Source organism: Triplophysa dalaica, chromosome 11 (assembly GCF_015846415.1).
Source record: "Triplophysa dalaica isolate WHDGS20190420 chromosome 11, ASM1584641v1, whole genome shotgun sequence".
In the NCBI taxonomy this organism is placed as follows: Eukaryota; Metazoa; Chordata; class Actinopteri; order Cypriniformes; family Nemacheilidae; genus Triplophysa; species Triplophysa dalaica.
Window position 1 is genome coordinate 13109606 of NC_079552.1, and position 18599 is coordinate 13128204.

Genomic DNA, 18599 nt, shown 5'->3' on the forward strand with positions numbered 1-18599 from the left:
TTAGGCAGCAGCGGGCCAGCACTTGTCCAAAGTAGCACAGTCGACACAAAGGCCTGCTTATGGAGGGAAATCTAAAACGATCAAAGAATAGTTTTGGGCCCTGAACTATAGAGACCTGTTCAGGACATTGACATTTTTCAGGTACGCATTCTTCCCGAGTACTGAAGCATTCTGTGCTATATTGTCTCACCTATTTGAGCTGTTATTAAAAAACGGCCTTAACACCATTTATATTATTGGCTTAATGAGGGATTGAGCTGAGCCTTCACATTTTTGTCTGTCTAGTTTTCGAATGAATTGATTCCAAAATAAATGTTTGTGTTTATTGAGGCGGAGTCTTCAAATTTGTATGTGTCTAAATCGCTACTAACTATTAATATTACTATGTTGACGAGTCGATTAATCGCAATGAATCGATTCCAAAATAAATGTTAAAAATGTTTAAAAAATATGACTACGCTGTCGAATCGATTAATCGCTATTAAATGAGTCATTCGGCTGAAGTACATGTTCTTCTTTGTCTTTTGTGTGTTATAAGTTGCCCATGCATTTATTAGACACGTGAAATTTCAAAAATGTAAGTGTCGGAACAAAATATGTATTTTATCTAGAAGCGAATGCTCCACCAGACCTGCCTGAAACGCCTCGTGTAACAGTACTTTGTAAAACAGTACTTTGTAAAATATCAGCGCGTTTCAGAGATGCGGAGCAAAAAGGAGATACAAACATGCACGGTATGTGGAATATACAGCGTTTTATAACCTTTAATCGTGTATACACATTGTATTGCATCTAAAGCAAACAAAAATATTTGTTTTAACCGAGTCAAACGACCCCTTTAATGAATTTATATATATATATATAATTAAATACAATTTATGTTACGTTTATGTTTAAATCCAAATATATATTATGCATATTTTATATAGTATATACTATACACATCTATGTTTGTGTATTTTTATATACTGTACATACAAATATACACAACACGCATATATTATACAAACACAAACATTTATTGCGGAATCGATTAATCGTGATTAATCGATTTGACAGCCTTAAGTACACCAAATGTTTTCTAGTATCGACCAATTTATCTTAACAGATTTTATTTAATCATGAACATCCGAATCTCAGTCACCCTCATAAGGAATTTCCATTCATTCTTCGTTCACAAAAAAAAAAGAAAAAGGAGGAAAAGAATGAATCCCTCCCTAACCGCCTTTTTCAATCATTGACAGTAATCAGATTGTGTTTACCTGAACGGGGAGCTTTTTAAAGTATTATTAAAAACTTAAATGGAGTTTAGGCCTCGAAAAATGCTCATATGAAATGGTGTGCAAACAATGGTGAAAGATTACAATCATTATTTGGACAGGCAACAGAGTGCTGAAAGGAAAATTAGCATTGAGACTGTCTTCTGTTGATAAGGGTCTTTGTCGACAAGAATACCAAGAGGTGTGACTGACACTACGCCTTTGGCTTTACAAACACACTCAAGTGCTTGACAAATGTAAGATGTTCATACTACTGGTGTTCCACTTTATTAAATATGATTCACCATGTATGATAATAATAAATAATAATAAATAATCAGAAAATACATATTTATTTATACGTATACATTTCTAGAAATGATATACAGTATGTAAATGAAAGTGATTTTTTTTCGCCCTTTGAATATGTTTATGTGTGTGTTAGTGTGTCATTTCGTCCTCTAATCCTACTTTATGCTATTAGTGAAAAAATAAAAGAAGAAAACATGTTTATTCTTTACATGACAATCCACCTGTGCAAGAAATATGAATACAATAAAGTTGTGCAAAGAGTACTGCAGTGCACACTTTAAAGCATTAAAGGTCCCGTTAAGATAATCAGCACAATCTAAATAGGCAATATATTGAATACACGCTTCATTGATCAAAACTATTGTGAAACAACTAATCGGAAACACTATCTTAAACCACTATTTAAAGATCATTTTGCTTTCATCTACAGTCTGTGTTCTGCTGAAATAGCTTGAACACGATAAGCATTCAATTTGGAATACCAGCTTTTGGCTTTACAGTCGGCCTAATCGCAAAGTGGATATTAATCAGTCCTATTTATCTGTGGAGGATTGTGCGTGTGTGTGAGTCTGGCTCAAGGTAATTGTTTCATCCTGAATGAAACGTTAGTACGGTGGTCTCATTTTCATACTTAAATGCCTCTTTCAGGGCAGATTGAATCCCAGAAATGAACACTGTTAGCTCTGCCAATCTTACTCTGCAGAAATATGTGTCGATAATTTGTGTTCGTGATGGAATGCGATGTAAGAGTATTAGCCACGAAAGCTGAGATTGCAAACTTTAAAAAACTTGTTTAAACTTGTTTAAAATGCTAAACAGCTCCGTCACTATTAAGAGATTTAGTGGTTGAAGACTTGCTCTAATAATCCAAAGGGCACGGGTTCAAACCTTGAGAAGTTCAATTCATGAACTGTACATTTACTGGAATCCATTTAAGTCTCTTGGATAAGATGGAATCTGCTAAAGAGACAGTTCACCCAAAATAAAAATTCTGTCATTATTTAGCCTACTCATGTCCGAGTTGTTACACATCTGTATAAATGTCTTTGTTCTGATGAACACATATAAAGATATTTGGAAGAATGCTTGTTATGCTGGCCCCATTGACTACCGTAGTAGGACAAACTACTCTATATTTTTTTGTTCTGTTAAACACAAAAGAATATGAAAGTAGGAAACCGAACAAGTGTTGGGGACTTTTGACTAACATTGTCATTTTTCCTGCTATGATAGTCAATGAGTGCGTTCACATTCACAAAATAAACCAAACTGCCGGAGGACTTGTTGAAATAAACAGATATCTATCAAAAAACTGCTTAAAAAATGTTTACATGTTTATATGCATGGTAATAAAATGGCCTCGCATAAAACCGCGTTTACATGTAAGTTTAAAACTTGCCGGGTTTCTCGCATTCAGTGACGTCACCGTTGATAATCTGTTAATATTCATAATGCAGCGGTAAAACGATCAGAAGCTGTATTTTTATATCTTTTCTCATGTCTGTAGTACCTGCAACAATAGTTCTTCATTTTGACGTTTCTACAGTAATTGCATGATTTGACAGGTTTGGAACAACTTGAGGGTGAGTAAAAAAGTTCAGTATCCCTTTAAGAGTTAAGAGACATATTTAATTTGCGAATGACTGTTCCTCTTATATGTAATGTGTTTCAAATGCAACTTTATTCTTCAAAGATGTAACAATGAATGCTTTTCAGGGACTTTGAAATGCGAAGCAGCTCCCTGCATTGTGTAACACTGTTGACAAAAAAATAGCAAATGTCCCGGAGCAAATGTATTATTGTTTGCTTTATTATTGCATTATGTTGCATTTATATTGGAACAAGAGCTTTACAAAAGAAAGTAAACACTTCCTTCAGTCAATTACATATTTTATTAAGTGTAACAGTGTCTATTGACATGCATGTTGCTGTGTTTAAAGCCATTTCACACATACACACATTTTCAATTTGAGTATATTTTTCCTTATACACCTTCAGTCAATTTGATTTTATTTAATTTCTTTCAATTTCAGGACCATGTTTTAGCACTATAGAAGCACAGTATTGTTGTATATATAATTTTGTATCCTTTATATTAAATAGATAATGATCTAATTCAGGCAGTGATTAAGCAAATAGTCTCTTATGTTCTACAGAAAGAATATATTCACATGAGATCTCTTTTTTCGGCCTGCAGAGAAGTACGGTGTGCAGTACAACAGCTTAACATCCCTAACAAACACAGTCTTTGTATGGAGACTAACATGACACCCAGCGTGGAGGAGGTAAGCTTCCTTAAAGTTAAACGCATCACTTAGCTCATTTTAAAAGGCTTTGAACAGACAGACATTAACCTGAAATATATGCGGGCCTCTTCCTCCAGCTTAATCCAGTATTTAATTAGAGCGGGTCAAGAACTGAGGTCGCGTGCCTGGCTGATCGCTGCTTAAAACTTGTCCGATGCACAAAGAGAGTACTGATAGAAAGCAGCCACGGGAATGACTGTGGATCTCAGACCAACCCTATCACAGGTTATTCTTACAGCATGTGAACAGTGAGACCAGAACACACAGTGAGATATGTCGCTCTAATGTTGTAAACATCGTCAGATGAGTGGATAGATTAAGGAAATGAATAAAGTTAGTGTACTACACCAGTTTAACCACGTGACATATAGTATGTACCACCTTCAATTGATTTTAATCTGACAAACATTCAGTTTTAGTATTCTATACATAGTTTAAAAAAGCTAAATCTGAATGTTTAGGGCATTTATCTTTTTTATAAATATATTTTCCTCGAGAAATATTGAGATTGAGTATTAAACTGTGTTCAAATGCCTGTGTTTATTTTGACATTGTGCTGCTTCAACAAGTCAACTGTCATTGACAATTTGTGCTTCTGTCACATTTCCACTAGAGGACAGAAGTTGACTACAAAATTTCACATATTTTTTTCGGACTTTCGAAATCTTTTCCCTAGAATAGTCTGCTTTTCACAGTTAAGGGACAGGCTAGATTTACAGTACGTTTGTTTAAAAAATGATTTCAAAATTCTTAATTAACACTGTGTAACATGGTTTCTGATTTATATGCATCGTGTTCTGCCAGAATAAACATGTTTCTTTTATAAGTGACAATAGAATTGTAATTTGATGTAATTTTGTGTTGATTGATGGTGACCAAGCGAGCAGTATTTTAAACTGACCTTTTAAGTGCTATCCTGTGCTTCATTTAACAAAGACAATAGATGACATCAATTTAATCTAATAGAATGAATTTGCAAAATGAACTTGAAATATAAACCCAAACCTTAAGATCGCACTCGTCTCAATTGTTGGCCTTGTCATGGATTACTTGGAAATGCCCTAATACAAAATCCAGCCCATCATAAATAAAATAAATTAATTTTAAACCTAACCATACAGTAGATATTATAAACAAGAGCAATTGATAATATGAAAATATTGAAAAATATTATGGCAGTGGTTTGTTTGACCTAGCTGAAAAAAAATATTATTTCTGCCTATTATTACTTAAATAGCTTAATAAAATAAAAATAAACTGATTTACGGACACACATGTATCTCTTTTCTGAGTCACTTTATGCATGATTTGTGATCACTGTCTTTGACTCCATCAGGTCTTGTCATTAAAGGTAGACAATCACAGAAAGACACCAATTTTTCCTCAAACTGGTCATTTTCTAAGCAGAAGTAGATGTCAAACTTTCATCAGTGTGTGTGTATAAGAGGGATGGGAGCGTGTCAGAGAAACAGGGACAGGTCCGTTCCACTCACAGCTCTTAACAAGCATAGTAACACATCAGTCAAAAGCAATAATTTTACAATTAATGAAATTCCCATTTGCCTTCAGAGCATTTCACGTTGACATTTTCCACATTGCAACAGCGCTTTGATAAAGTTTTTAAAATGCAAAAATGCATGGCAGAGGCTAAAGACCAGCCTGGGTGTCAATGTGGCTGCCAGAGGACTATGGTACTTAATTTTTATCACCACTCGCCTCGGGCAAAGAAAGCCTGAATGTTAACATTGGCACCATTTTCATTATCACCATATGATTATGGATTTTACTGTGTTTAGCTGATAATACAACCAGGAGCTCACCTTAAAAGAATTTGCTGGGAGCCTCCATTTCCACCCAAATGAAATTTTCATTTGACAAACAAGTACAATTAGGCGGCCCGACTTGTTCAGCGTCAGCCTGTATTCTGATTGAACTTAGACCAATTTGCCGACACTAAATGAGTTTGAATAATTTACATTCCGAATGTCTCGGGGACATTAGCTTTTGGAGTGTTAAGTGGCAGCATGCTTTTTGAAGTTACTGATGATTAGATGTCTTCCTCTCTCTACCTGCACATTTTTCAGCGCACTTCAAAGTTAAGGAGTGAAAAACCTATATACCTTGAAGTACAATGAGAAGTTAAAAGTGATTTTTTGAGCTTTTTGGGCCAATTCTGTTAGGGGGTGAGAAAATGACTTTAATATGTGTGTAATGCACTTCGTTAGCTTTAAGGCACTTTGCCTCTCTCTAAAGGGGCCACGTTCCTTATTACTGACCGTTCTTGCATGTATTTTGTTAAATAACAGCATTTGTTTCTGTTAAATTTGTACAGCTAATAAAACCCAAACTGTAAATTTAACAAAAACATTTATTAATTGGGATAAATTAAAGAATGAGCAGGTGCGTTATTTGCGGAAAATGTGTACAATCAGTGCTTTGTGTGTGCAGGGACTCTTCTATGAATACAGAATCCTCCATTTCTCTTGCGGTGTTAATTTCACACATACGGAAGGTCGGAATAAACGTTACAATCATGTTTATTACATACATGTTGGTTAATGATAACAAATCATGCTTTCTCATGTTTTCTAAATATACAAACACTTTGAAGCAAATGTTTTATTTTCAAAATTATCCACATTAAAGGGACAGTTGACCCCAAAATGAAAATTCTGCCATAATTTTCTCATAAGATATTTTGAAGAATGTTGGAAGCCGCCACTCACTTGAATTGGTTTTGTGTCTAAACAATAGAAGTGAATGGGTGCCGGTACTTTCAGTTACCATATTTCTTCCAAATCTTCTTATGTGTTCTGCGGAAGAAAGAAAGTCATACAAATATGAAATGACAAGAGATTGAGTAAACATTTTTGGGTGAACTATCCCCCTTAACATATAATGAGCTCAAGAATCTTCAACATTAGCTTCTATGTGCTCCGCTGTCAAGAAAACAAAACACTTACTTGCCCAGATAGCATTGACGCATTCCCCCGCTTCCCCCCAGAACGGGCAGAGGTCTCTCCGACTCAATAACATCCAGTTGTTGTGTAAGTCTGCCAAGTTAGTTTATGGTTTCCCGTCCAACAGATCCAGTTTCTCTGTACAAATGTGCCTATTGTGCAGGCCTCTTGGCAGAGCAGACATACTTACTTTAATATTTGGGGGGCAGGATAACCTGCTGATACCGAGGAGGTCAGCTTGCCTCTCTGTTTGCCTCCCTCTCCAGATTATAACTAGTTTCCATGGCTGCGAGCAAACTGAGACCGGCTTTATCACTGTCTCGGACGGAATCGGTGCACACTAACTGTCATTCCTGAACAATGAGCGTACACAGAGTTTAGGTCAAATCCTGCTTGTTTAATCGACCGCATTTGAGGAGTTGCTTATGGTGTAAAATTTAAGGTTTTCTCGACAATGGTGCGCTTTTTAAACGTGCCGCATTGTTGCTATATATTATTGTGTCTTTTCCGTTTGACGTCCGTTTAGGACGAATCCTTCAGGCATGTGTTCTGTTCGACGCGAACCTCTTTGAGCCATGAAAGGCTGTTTTTGGGCCCACACAATAATTTAAATATATTAGAGGAGAAATTGTGTCGGAGATTACCTTCTATCAATGGAAACTAAGCCTCAGCTCAGAACAGGGTGATGAGGAACTGTTGAAAAGCATTATGGGTTGAGGAATAAAGAAACATTATTTGTTTTCTCTGTGTGCGTGTTTTGTTAGAATTGACCTCAAATTTGACTAACAGCTTTTCAGGGGAAACCATTCATGCTTTCCGCAGAATCCGAACACCGGCACAGAGAGGAGAGAAAAAGCAAGAGAACGGATGGGTGGGATGGATGAAAGGAGCGAGGATTTTTACAATGTTATTAGGAAGTAATGGGCTTGAAATAATGCCCCTACAGCTTATGGGAGCGGTGCTGAAAAAACAGGGAATTTCTATTAAGAGACAGTCTTTCCTCGCTGAAGGTCAATAGCTCAACTTCGTTTCCAGACATCAAAATCATTACAGAATGAGTCGTCTTGCCCACCGCTGAAATGGATGAGGGCCTGATTTGGTGCCCATCACCTTCATCAACAATGAGCCTTCTGTCCTCGACCATGATAACTTACCACGCCTGCACACACGGCGACTCCGGGAGTCGTCCGAAGGCCCAGGTGGAACAGCTTCACCCTGTAATGGCTCTGTGGAATGCGGAGTAGTGACCCCTATTGGTTTCTCTTCCCTGCGAGAGGCACGCGTGCATGTTGAAGTCTCCCCGCATGCCGCTGATGCAGGGAGAGCAATCTGTAGGGCATTACTCCAGCTCGCCTTAATGAGCGCTGAGTACAGAGGGTTTAGGTTTACACAAGGTTATTAATGAAACTTAACAAGGGCGCACTGAGACAAATCAAGCTTCATGTGCTAATACGCTTTTCTTCTATGCTGAGAAGGGCACTTTGATTTAGAAACTGTTGATTTTTACAGTACATCGTTTTAATGATGCTAGAAAGACACACAGCTAGACTAAAACAACATCATAACAGCAACAAGTTTTTGAAGTGTTATGCAGCATCTGCCTTTTTCTATTCTAGTCACGAACTAGCGTCGTCATCTGGGAGCTTTTTATCTGTTTTGTTTACTTGTAAATTGCTAGACCACTTGTGCAAGATGTAAACACTGATCCAGAAGCATTTTGGTTTAAGTTTTTCTTTTATTTATTTATTTATTAGGTTTTTTAAATATTACATATACAGTATAATTATTTGTTGACATCGGTTAGAAATGTTTTGTGGATTGTATTTTGTTCAAACGTTTGTGTAACTGGAACAGAAAGTTCTTCTGGACCAGTGTTGAACCAGCTTTGTTCAAGTCAGTTATTCTCAAACCGGGGGCCCTAGATGGATCTAGGGGGACCACTGATTTAGTGGCATTGTAAGAAATATAGAAATTTATCATACATTTTATGCTATCAAACATCAGAAAAATCAGACCACCAACCACATCTTTTTATTTAAGATTATACCTTTTTATCGTGGGGGGGGATTCCTGTGCAATGTGATGCACTCTACACAAAAGGGGCTTTACAATGAAAATTTGCCTTTTTTTGTAAAATTGTAGGAAACGTGTTTTTGGTATGCTGTTTTAAATTGGTATAATCATGTTTTTAATACACATATGATTTGTGAATTGCGATGTTAAACTTTTATTTTAAGTATGTCTTTTCAAAAATTTTGCTGGCACAGCATAGGACTCATTTGCGGTTATTTATAACTACCCACTTCCATAATGTACTGAATTCACAGATTAATTTTGAACGTAATATACTAAAAATATGTTTTTTGTTCTTCTGCAGTGTCTCAGTTGAGTACAGTGTAGATTAGTCTTACATTTATCTTAATGGCTACTAAAATCTATTGTTTGTATATTAAGTGCATAATTGGTGCATGAAAATAAAGCACTATAAGTAAATATAAGTGTATTACAGTACTGTTTTCACCTGGGCTGTCAGTCACTGAAAACCATAAATAAAGAATAAAAATATAAAAATATATAATTTTAAATAGGTTAAATATAGGTTTACTTGTAGTAAGGAACAAATGGTTTGCTGTTGACCTTTTGCGTGGATATTGTCAAGGGCATGAGATCAATAAAGTATATGATACATTACATGATAAATAAGTGTGTTAGGAATCCACTTGACGGTCATTGTAAAATCTGGATCCTAAAGCAAAACCCCAGCTGTAAGATATTGTTTATTCACCTATTTTTCTAACCCCCCCACCATTCTCCACAATCCTAAAAATGAAAAAAGTCTTTACGGCAGTTTCCTTACACGCTTACAGGTGTTTCTTTCATACACTCTAAAACAGCGAGGAATAAAGTTCATTCATTTATAAAGCTGAGCGGTGTGCGTTTCATGTTCAAACCCCCTAAGTAGCTTGAGAGACCAACACAAAGAGCTGCAGGCCTCTCATTCTCCGGTCCGGCTTCTCCGCTGTAATTGAAGAAAAGAACAAATCCTGAAAGAGAAAAAAAGTTCCATGAGAAAAATAAGGTGCTCGCGCCGAGTGACGGGAAACAAACAACGGCTCTAAGCAGGCTATTATTTATTCAGTCCCCAGAGAAATCAAAGCCAGTTACTGCTTTTACATTGTTGTTTGCATTCCCTTCCTCTGCTTCTGTCAAAGCTTTGCATGCGTTCTGCAAGATCTTCACCATTATGCAATAAGAGACTCATGAGGAAGAATAATTGGAGTAATGAATGATGAATTAGTGTTGGTGGAGGTGTTTACACGTTGATCGTGAATCAGCATCTCTTGAGTTTTAGAATCACAATGGCGTTTTCTTTAATCTGGATGACACTCATGTTAATTAGCCTCATTTCCAGAGGGGATATTAGCGTGAGCATTGTAATGTATACGGCACAACATAAATAATGCTGTCCCCAAGCATATTGTTTTCAATAAGATATATAAAGACAAAGAAATTGAATCAGCACTGGCATGCACAAAATACACTGGTGAATTTTTAACCAAAAATAAATTAAGTCTGAAAATATAGGCCTAGTCTGAAATCAAATAGCTTAGTGTTAAATTATCTTTAGGTTTAAGTCTATTTGTTAAATAGGGAATACCTACAGTAAAAACAGTTAAAAACATTACATTTTGTGTTTGATTAAAGACAACACATTAAATCGAACACATCTCTGTGATATATCTTGGGACAACACTTGTTGTGTTACTTTCAACACAACTTGTGTAAAAATTCAACACAAAATATGTTGTACACATAATGTGTTAAATAGGATAACAATGTGTTAAAATTACTACATCCATTTCAAGAGTGTAGATTTAAGAGTAGAAAAATACTTTTCTGTTACCTAAAGCAATCAGTGAAGTTATATACAGTATATATATGTATATTGTTAATATTTTTTTGTTACCTCTTGATGTTTATTTACAGAAAACAGTAAAAATATTAAAATATTAACAGTGTAGACAAATGAGCTTGGTTTTTTATCTTAGTCCTGGTGAGGTGACAGGCCTTTTGTTATATTCTTGCTTTTATTTAAATTATATATACCGTTTTTTTATTGGGATTTAATGAGAAAGCACACAAGTTTAGCATTTATGCCATTCTGCTTATAAAACATGCGTCTTTTTGTATACAGTATGTTCAAAAAGTAAAGATATGCTAGCGATGCAAAGGTCATGGGTTCGAACCAGGGAACATATAACTGTATTATGATAAAAGACATTAATTTGACTGAATGCAATGTAAATTGATTTGGATAAAAGCATTTACCAAATGTGTAAATGTAGATGTTGCTAGTTTGCTATTTGTAAGGGTTTGCCTTAGTACCTTTGTCACACTTTAGTTTGGGTAGGAAAATAACTACTGTAAAGGACATGTCACTGAATCTATTTTAAGGCAGGCTTTGTTATCTCATAACAATATATAATACAATCCGGGCACATTGAATTTGTATCACCGCACATATTTGAATATTCCCTAGTAAATCTGCCTACACGTCTAGATAAGATGCTCTCTGCTGTCCACACCCATTCGCGTTTGTTCTTACGTACTCTCATTGCAATTCCAAGACATTACAAATGTCATTGTTGAAACGTGGGCTGGTGGAGTTTTAAGTGTACTTAGTTACAACCACAATACATTCGCACAATATGACACCGGATCCCCTTTAAGACCACTAAAGGAGTATGAAAGTCTTCCTGAATTAGTAATGTTTGCTGTCAGAAGCACAAAGCCTTGCCGTTTTCAAAGTTTAGAAACTAATTAAAGCCGCTCAGATTCTACATGCATTGTGTTCCCCCTTGACAGAGATCTGTGGAAGATCAAGAGTGCCTAAATCTCTCCCAAACCACTCAACAAACAAAAGCTGAGTAATAAATCCTAAATCAGATTTTGGTATCTGCTGTAGGCAGCCCATGTATCCCCAACACAGACAGAGACTCATTGTGCTGGGTGTTTGCGTCTCTCTCTCTATGAGGATCTTTCTGAATCTAAGAAACCCAAAATCCATTTGGCTGTCCTCCTGTCCTTCGAGACCCTTTTTTTGTATAAGCAGGTTAAAACAAAAGAATGGATTGATTATCAGTGGTCATACTAGTGCTCAATTTTCTACTATTTATCAATAATACAGTCAGAAGACACAATATGCAGGTTGAAACCGTAGAGGGAAGAACAAGTATTGGTGTTTTATAATACCACCAAATGCTAAGTTACTTTTGAATGCCAATAGGAGAGCTGATATCCCAAATACGGGGCCTGTTCACATAGCATGCGGTTGTTAGACCTGTTTAAGACTGATAAATACAGAACACAGTTTGGTTTTTAATGAGAGTGACAGCCACATTCCCTAACTGATAACTAAACTCTGCTCTGTGAAGGGAACCAGTGTGACTTTATATGCCCCCTTAAAGGTCCTTCTTTAGAAGATTTCATTGAACGCTTCCATTTGAGCATATAAAATATTCTTTCTCGAGCAGATTGGCAGAATGAGAGAGAGAGACACAAACAGAGGTGGGTGGGGGACATTGGAGGCAGAGGGACTCCAACAAACGATGGAGAGTGGCAAGTTTGCATTGCCCATACCAACAAGGCCCTATCTCATTAACACACCGCTGAAATAAAAGGGGGCTTTTCTGGCTCACAGCTATAAAAAAAAATTATCATAGTGATGATGTTCCTCAGCCGTCAACAGAGCTGCGATAACGTTGTTTGATGATGACTTTCCCATGAATGTTAAGCAGCTGCCGCAGTGGAGGAAAGCAGCTTATCAGAGCCTAATGCCCATCTCTAATTCCTGCCCTTCTTGAACTAGCCATTTTCTAATAGCGTTAACTGTCAAATTTACATCCCATCTTAATGCCACTAAAGAGTACGAAGGATGAAGAGTAAATGACAGCAGTGTAATGAGCAAGGCATCCCTCTTTCCCCCCATCTCTCTCTCTTTCTCTCTGTCGGTCTCTCTCTATCTTTAGGCAGGCAATTTTTGAGAATTTGAGGGTCTTTTTTCTCCCCACCTGAGCTGAGAGCCTGATTCCCTTATGCTACCGTAAAGGAAAATAAATGTGTTTTGAGCAGAAATGAATTATAAATTATGGATTTTATTATGACAGGGCTCTGTAATAGGAATTAAAAATCATCGTAAGTGATTACAGATTTTGATAATTAATTTGTCGAACATTATATTTTTCTGTTTAATTCCAACCATTGTTAGAAGAACATATGAAAGTGCTAACAGAAAAATGACTGAATTACAAATAAACGATAAGTCATTTGTATTGGGTAAACAACAACATTAAGCGACCATGCTGCAATATCCTGCAGGTTACAAGTGTAATTTACTAGAAATACCAATAATAAATAATTTAACTAAGTCATTTGTACCAGTTGGCACAACGTTTTCTTGTCTCAGAATAGTTCACTATAAATGCTTTCCCAATCACTTTTAACTCAAGGTTATTGATTCTTTAAGCTTTCCTGTGGCTCATTGGTTTGAACATCGCGCTAGCAACGCCAAGGTCATGGGTTTGATACCTGGGGATTGCACATAGTTAGAAACAAATGTTTAGGACAATGTGATGTAAGTCGCATTTATTTAAAGCGTCTGCCAAATGCATAAATGTTATGCATTTTTTGGAAATAGGAGTTGGATATGCGAAAGCCAAAAAAAATTCAAATCAAAGCTGGTCAAAGCATTTAGAATAGAAAATTGAGAAAATTAGAAAATTATATAAATCCACCATTTAAGAAACACATGTTAGATGTACTGTAAGTTACAAAACACATTCCTTAACTAAACTTTTTACACTTTTTCTTGTAGCTCGCCAGAGACACCTTGATGCTAACAATGCCAAGGTCACAGGTTTGAATTTAAGGTAGTGCATGTATTGAAAAAAATATTAATGTAAATGTAAAGTCACTTTGCTTAAATGTTTCCCATTTGGATCAAAATGTACATGTATACAGTCAGACCCATTTGATTTAGACCTTTAATAGGCACTGTCAAATAATAGGGCTGTAAAATGATTAATCGCAACCAGAATAAAAGTTTATATAGTATTATTTCTGTTTACTGTGCATATTGATTTTGTATTCATAAAAACCTACACATACATGCATATATTTAAGAAAAATATAAAATGAATAAATGTTTTTACATAATTTAAATTATAGGTAAATATGAATAATTATGTCATAAATACAGTTTGTATACATGTTAGTATATGTGTTTATTAATACATAATTGATCTAAAAAGTAGACAGACATATATTAAGGAAACAAAAACGTTTATTTTGGAGTCGCTTAATCATGATTAATCATTTGACAGCCCTAGAAATGATAAAAAAAAACAAGGAAGATGTCTTATTTTTTTATTTATCAAGTTTAGATGCAAATATACAGACAAGCTGCAAAAATTTATCGAACAAATTGACTATAATTCTTACAAAAAATGTAAGAATGGAATAAAATCATGAACTAAAAACAGGTTTTAGCACTGGCCAGTAGCTGCACTGTTTTAGGCTGTAAATACTTTGCTAATTGCTAATATTATTTATCCATTAGTATTTGGAAGGTGTGTTCATTCATCTCCCAGTGAGTCATGATGTGAATCCAGCGCAGAGATAATGCAAATGAGACTCATTGAAAGTTTTCGAGGCCTGCATATAATTTAAGATGGCATTTAAGCTTCTTACCCTCGATCATATCTCTTAAATTAATTCATCAGGTAATATTTTCCATTATTCAAAGGCATTATTTTATGTCAAAGAACGTAATGGCATGATTACAGAGCCAAGCACACAAATTAGCAGCAGAATGTGAACGTTCGCTCTTAGTTAGAGCAGCTGGAAATTAACGCAAAGGGGAAAAACTCTTTTTGAAGGCACTGAAATCTCACACAATGCCTGGTCAAAAAGGCCAATTGAAATTGTGATTCTTTTTCATCTTTAATGATATATATCCCCTTCTTTTCAGATTTAGATTCTCCACTGATGAAGAAAAGGCCTACGATTAATAATTGAAGTTTTGAGGCTAAATTGTGCTCGGAAAAAAAGGCAAAGAATGAGAGTTACCTGCTATCTTTCGCTTCATAATCAGGCATGTAAGTGAAGTTATGAATATGAGGTGTGTTTCATCTGTGCAGTCCCTCACGGGTGGGATGGACGATTCGCTCAGATTAAATCGGGGCTCATCTGATTGGAGTTTGCTTGAGATTCTAACTGGGGTACATTTCACACTAATCTACATGCCAGTGAAGCTATCCAAAAGGCAAGATGTGATTAAAATAAAGAAACAGAAAACAGCTAAATGTGGAGAATGTGTTGGAAGTCCTATTCCAAGAAATGGAATAAATGATTCAATTTAAATGTACGATTTTATCTGGGAATGGTCCAGGTTGTGCAACTCTGTGCTTAAACTAATAACACATGAATGACGGCTAACTCAGACAGTCAGAAAAGCATGACTGTGTCACAGCATGTATTTGAAACAGATTACATTCCCAAAACAAGCTGCACTGATCTCTCTTTGACGTATATTTGACAGGAAATTTATAATCATTTCAAATAACCCTCCAAAAATACATTTTCCCAATGTTTCACATTTACTGTGTTTACATTTATTACTTTATTCTTAACTTTCACTCTTAAAAGTCCAGTGTGTAATTTGAGTATTTATTGACAGAAATGCAATATAATATACATAAGCATGTCGTCATAATGAAGTGTTATGTTTTTATTACCTTAGAATGACATATTTCTATCTACATACAACTCAGTTCACCTTGTTTCTACAGGAGCCCTAAACGGACAAACTGCTCTACAGAGTGCATTTCATAAATACGTCATCTCCTTTGGCAAAGTAGCAAAAACGTGACGACATCTGAGTCCTGTGAGAGCCGCCGTGGTGCTTCGAAAGGTTTAAACGTTTACTTGATCCTCCCATTGAATCTCCTATGAAGCCTGTAAGTATTATCATGCCAATCAACTTAGTTTGTTTTAGCACTAACTGTCTAATCCCAATAACTCTGCCATCCTCTTCAAACTTCTTATATGAATTAAAATGTCACACAGGCGAATCATTACAGCTTAATGGTTCAAATACAGCTCAATATTACTGCCATAATGAGTAGTTTGAGGTGGCAGGTGGAGCTAGAAAATAAAATAAATGAAAATGGCATGATGGAATTATGCAGCGAGCATATGTACCATTAAAATGTATGACACATCAGGAGATGTCTTCTGCTGCACAATTGCACATTAGGAATACTGTCATATTTAGTGCCAAATTTCTTTGACATATATCCACTCGGCATGACTATCTGCGCTGCATTCAGTTTCTATCTTTACATGTTGGACATTAAGTCAGAATGTGGAAGGTTATTTTTCAGATTGTATTTTTAACAAGCACCTGTCATTGTGGTTGGTATATAAAACATGCATGCGTTGTTTCTTCGGGGTAACCTTTAATGAGGCAATGAGCACCTGATTTCATGTTCATTATCATAATTGCCAAACACAAACTTCGTCACGATTTCCCAAACCATTATTTCTTTTCATCCGTTTAGTTTCAGGTATGTGCCATAAAATAAGGCCTTTGTTTTCTCTGAAGATTAAAAAAGAAAATGTGTTCGAATCAACATTAAAGGACTTCAGTCTGGACGATGGACACAATGTGACATTCTGTCAGAGTAAATATGGTTTAATAAATGAATTAACTCCATAAATAATGGCTGTAATGACATTTTAGGGGACAATAAGTCTGAGCATTGTCAGGAAATAGTTGATGTATGAGTTTCATGCCTCAGCAGTTCCTCAAAATGAATCGGCACAGGAAGATAGCTGGTGCCTTGCAACTAACCCATTTCCCAGAATTATCTACTTGTTGTCAATTTGCACAGTGGAATTACACATGCAAATTGCACTGCCTGCACAAACACCACTTGGAGATGATAAAAACAAATTAACAAAGGCTATAGAAGAAGGATTTATTTCACTGGCTCACCCAGGTCAAGCAATACATGTATTTGACGATTGTGTGTACCCAATTTTGGTGTAATTATATCTGCAAATTATTCTTTGTAATCTTATTCTTTTTTCCCTTCAACCTTCTTCTTAAACTCATAATTAGCTTCCCTCAATTCCCCCTCTCTCTCTAAAAGATCCCAAAAACAATTCAGTCGGCTGCCCTGTCAGACTAACAGTGAATAATCTGATCTGTTCCTCCTCCCTCACGCTGCGGTGCAGGACATTATTAGTTACGGTTTGTATACTGTACATGTGTGGGGTAAAAGTCAAGGGTCATTAAAAATGAAAGTAGAGCATCGGGTCAAACGCACAGAAAAAGTTGGCCCAAAAGTCATGCTGTAGCTAACCTCCTCATAACATGGTTTCTCATATTCTGAGCTGAATGAGGAATCTCTGGACCTCCGCATTGGCTATTAGATATCCCATTTACTTTGTACATGCTCAGCTAATCTGCTCTAATGAATTCTGCCACCCCAAGCCAGATCCAGATGACTTAAAAATTATTACGATTTCCTCAGACATGCATTTGCTCATTTTAGGCTTAACTCGGCTGGTTTAAAAAAAAACTTGCGAAAGTAAGTTTCTCATAATTAAAGGTTTAAGATGATTAGTTTATCTCAACACACTTACCGCCCCTTATCCACTGTAGCAAATACCTAATAAGGGCATTCGAATTGACCAAGAAATGACAGAAATAATAAACTAGAGCCCAGACCAAAAAAAAGTAGGCTACCTTTATGAGAATTGAATAGAAACACTCATAATCACATAATAAATATGTGAATAATTATAATCATTTTGACACCAGTAATTCATCAGAAATTATGTATAAGCTTACGAAATTACCTTAAGAAGTCGAGCTTGTCCTGTCTATCAAGTTGTCGCATAGATAATTAAATTGGTATTAACTGTGGGGTGTGTGATATCAGTTCGCAGTGGAGAGGAGTGACGTTTTAATATATCTTGCTGACTTATGTTCCTTAATATTTACTCTAAGTTCCTGATGGTAAGGATGCAATTGATGTTTTTAAAGGCATAATCAAAATATGCTTGATGGAGGTCAAGTAAACACATGCTATGCTTAATAACTTATGTGTGTGTGTGGGATGAGAGAGACAGGGAGAGAGAGAGAGATAGAGACAGACAGACAGAGAGAAAGATAAAATGCCAGGCACATTCAAACCTTTTGGCACCCTGCTGTAGGCGTCACAAGCAGAAATTATATTGATGAAAATTTCTGACATCATGACAATACAAATGAGCTTGTTGCCCCAGAATCTGTGCACACTAAATAAATCATTTAAGTAAATAGGTGGTTTTGCAATTAGGCACAAAGCCCACCCCTATTTAGCAACAAAACAGAAAACTGATGTTATTTGATATAAATAAGCAATTTAAGCATCAGTGTTTTTCGTCTGCCAGTGCCACAGGCTAAACAAGATTAGCATGCTAATCGTTTGAATGATAATGTGATGATGCCCTCAGCTGTCGGAATAAATTGGGAGACATGCTCACATAAGAGCATTCTCATCACTGTGGAAAAATTGAGCAATTGTGTTTTAGTTCACCGTTACAGAACTAAAGAATGAAATATAGCAATTTTTAATACTGAACTGGCATGCAAGCAACAATGGTTCAATAAGTTACGTTTCCTTAACTCAATTACATTGTGCTTTATTATC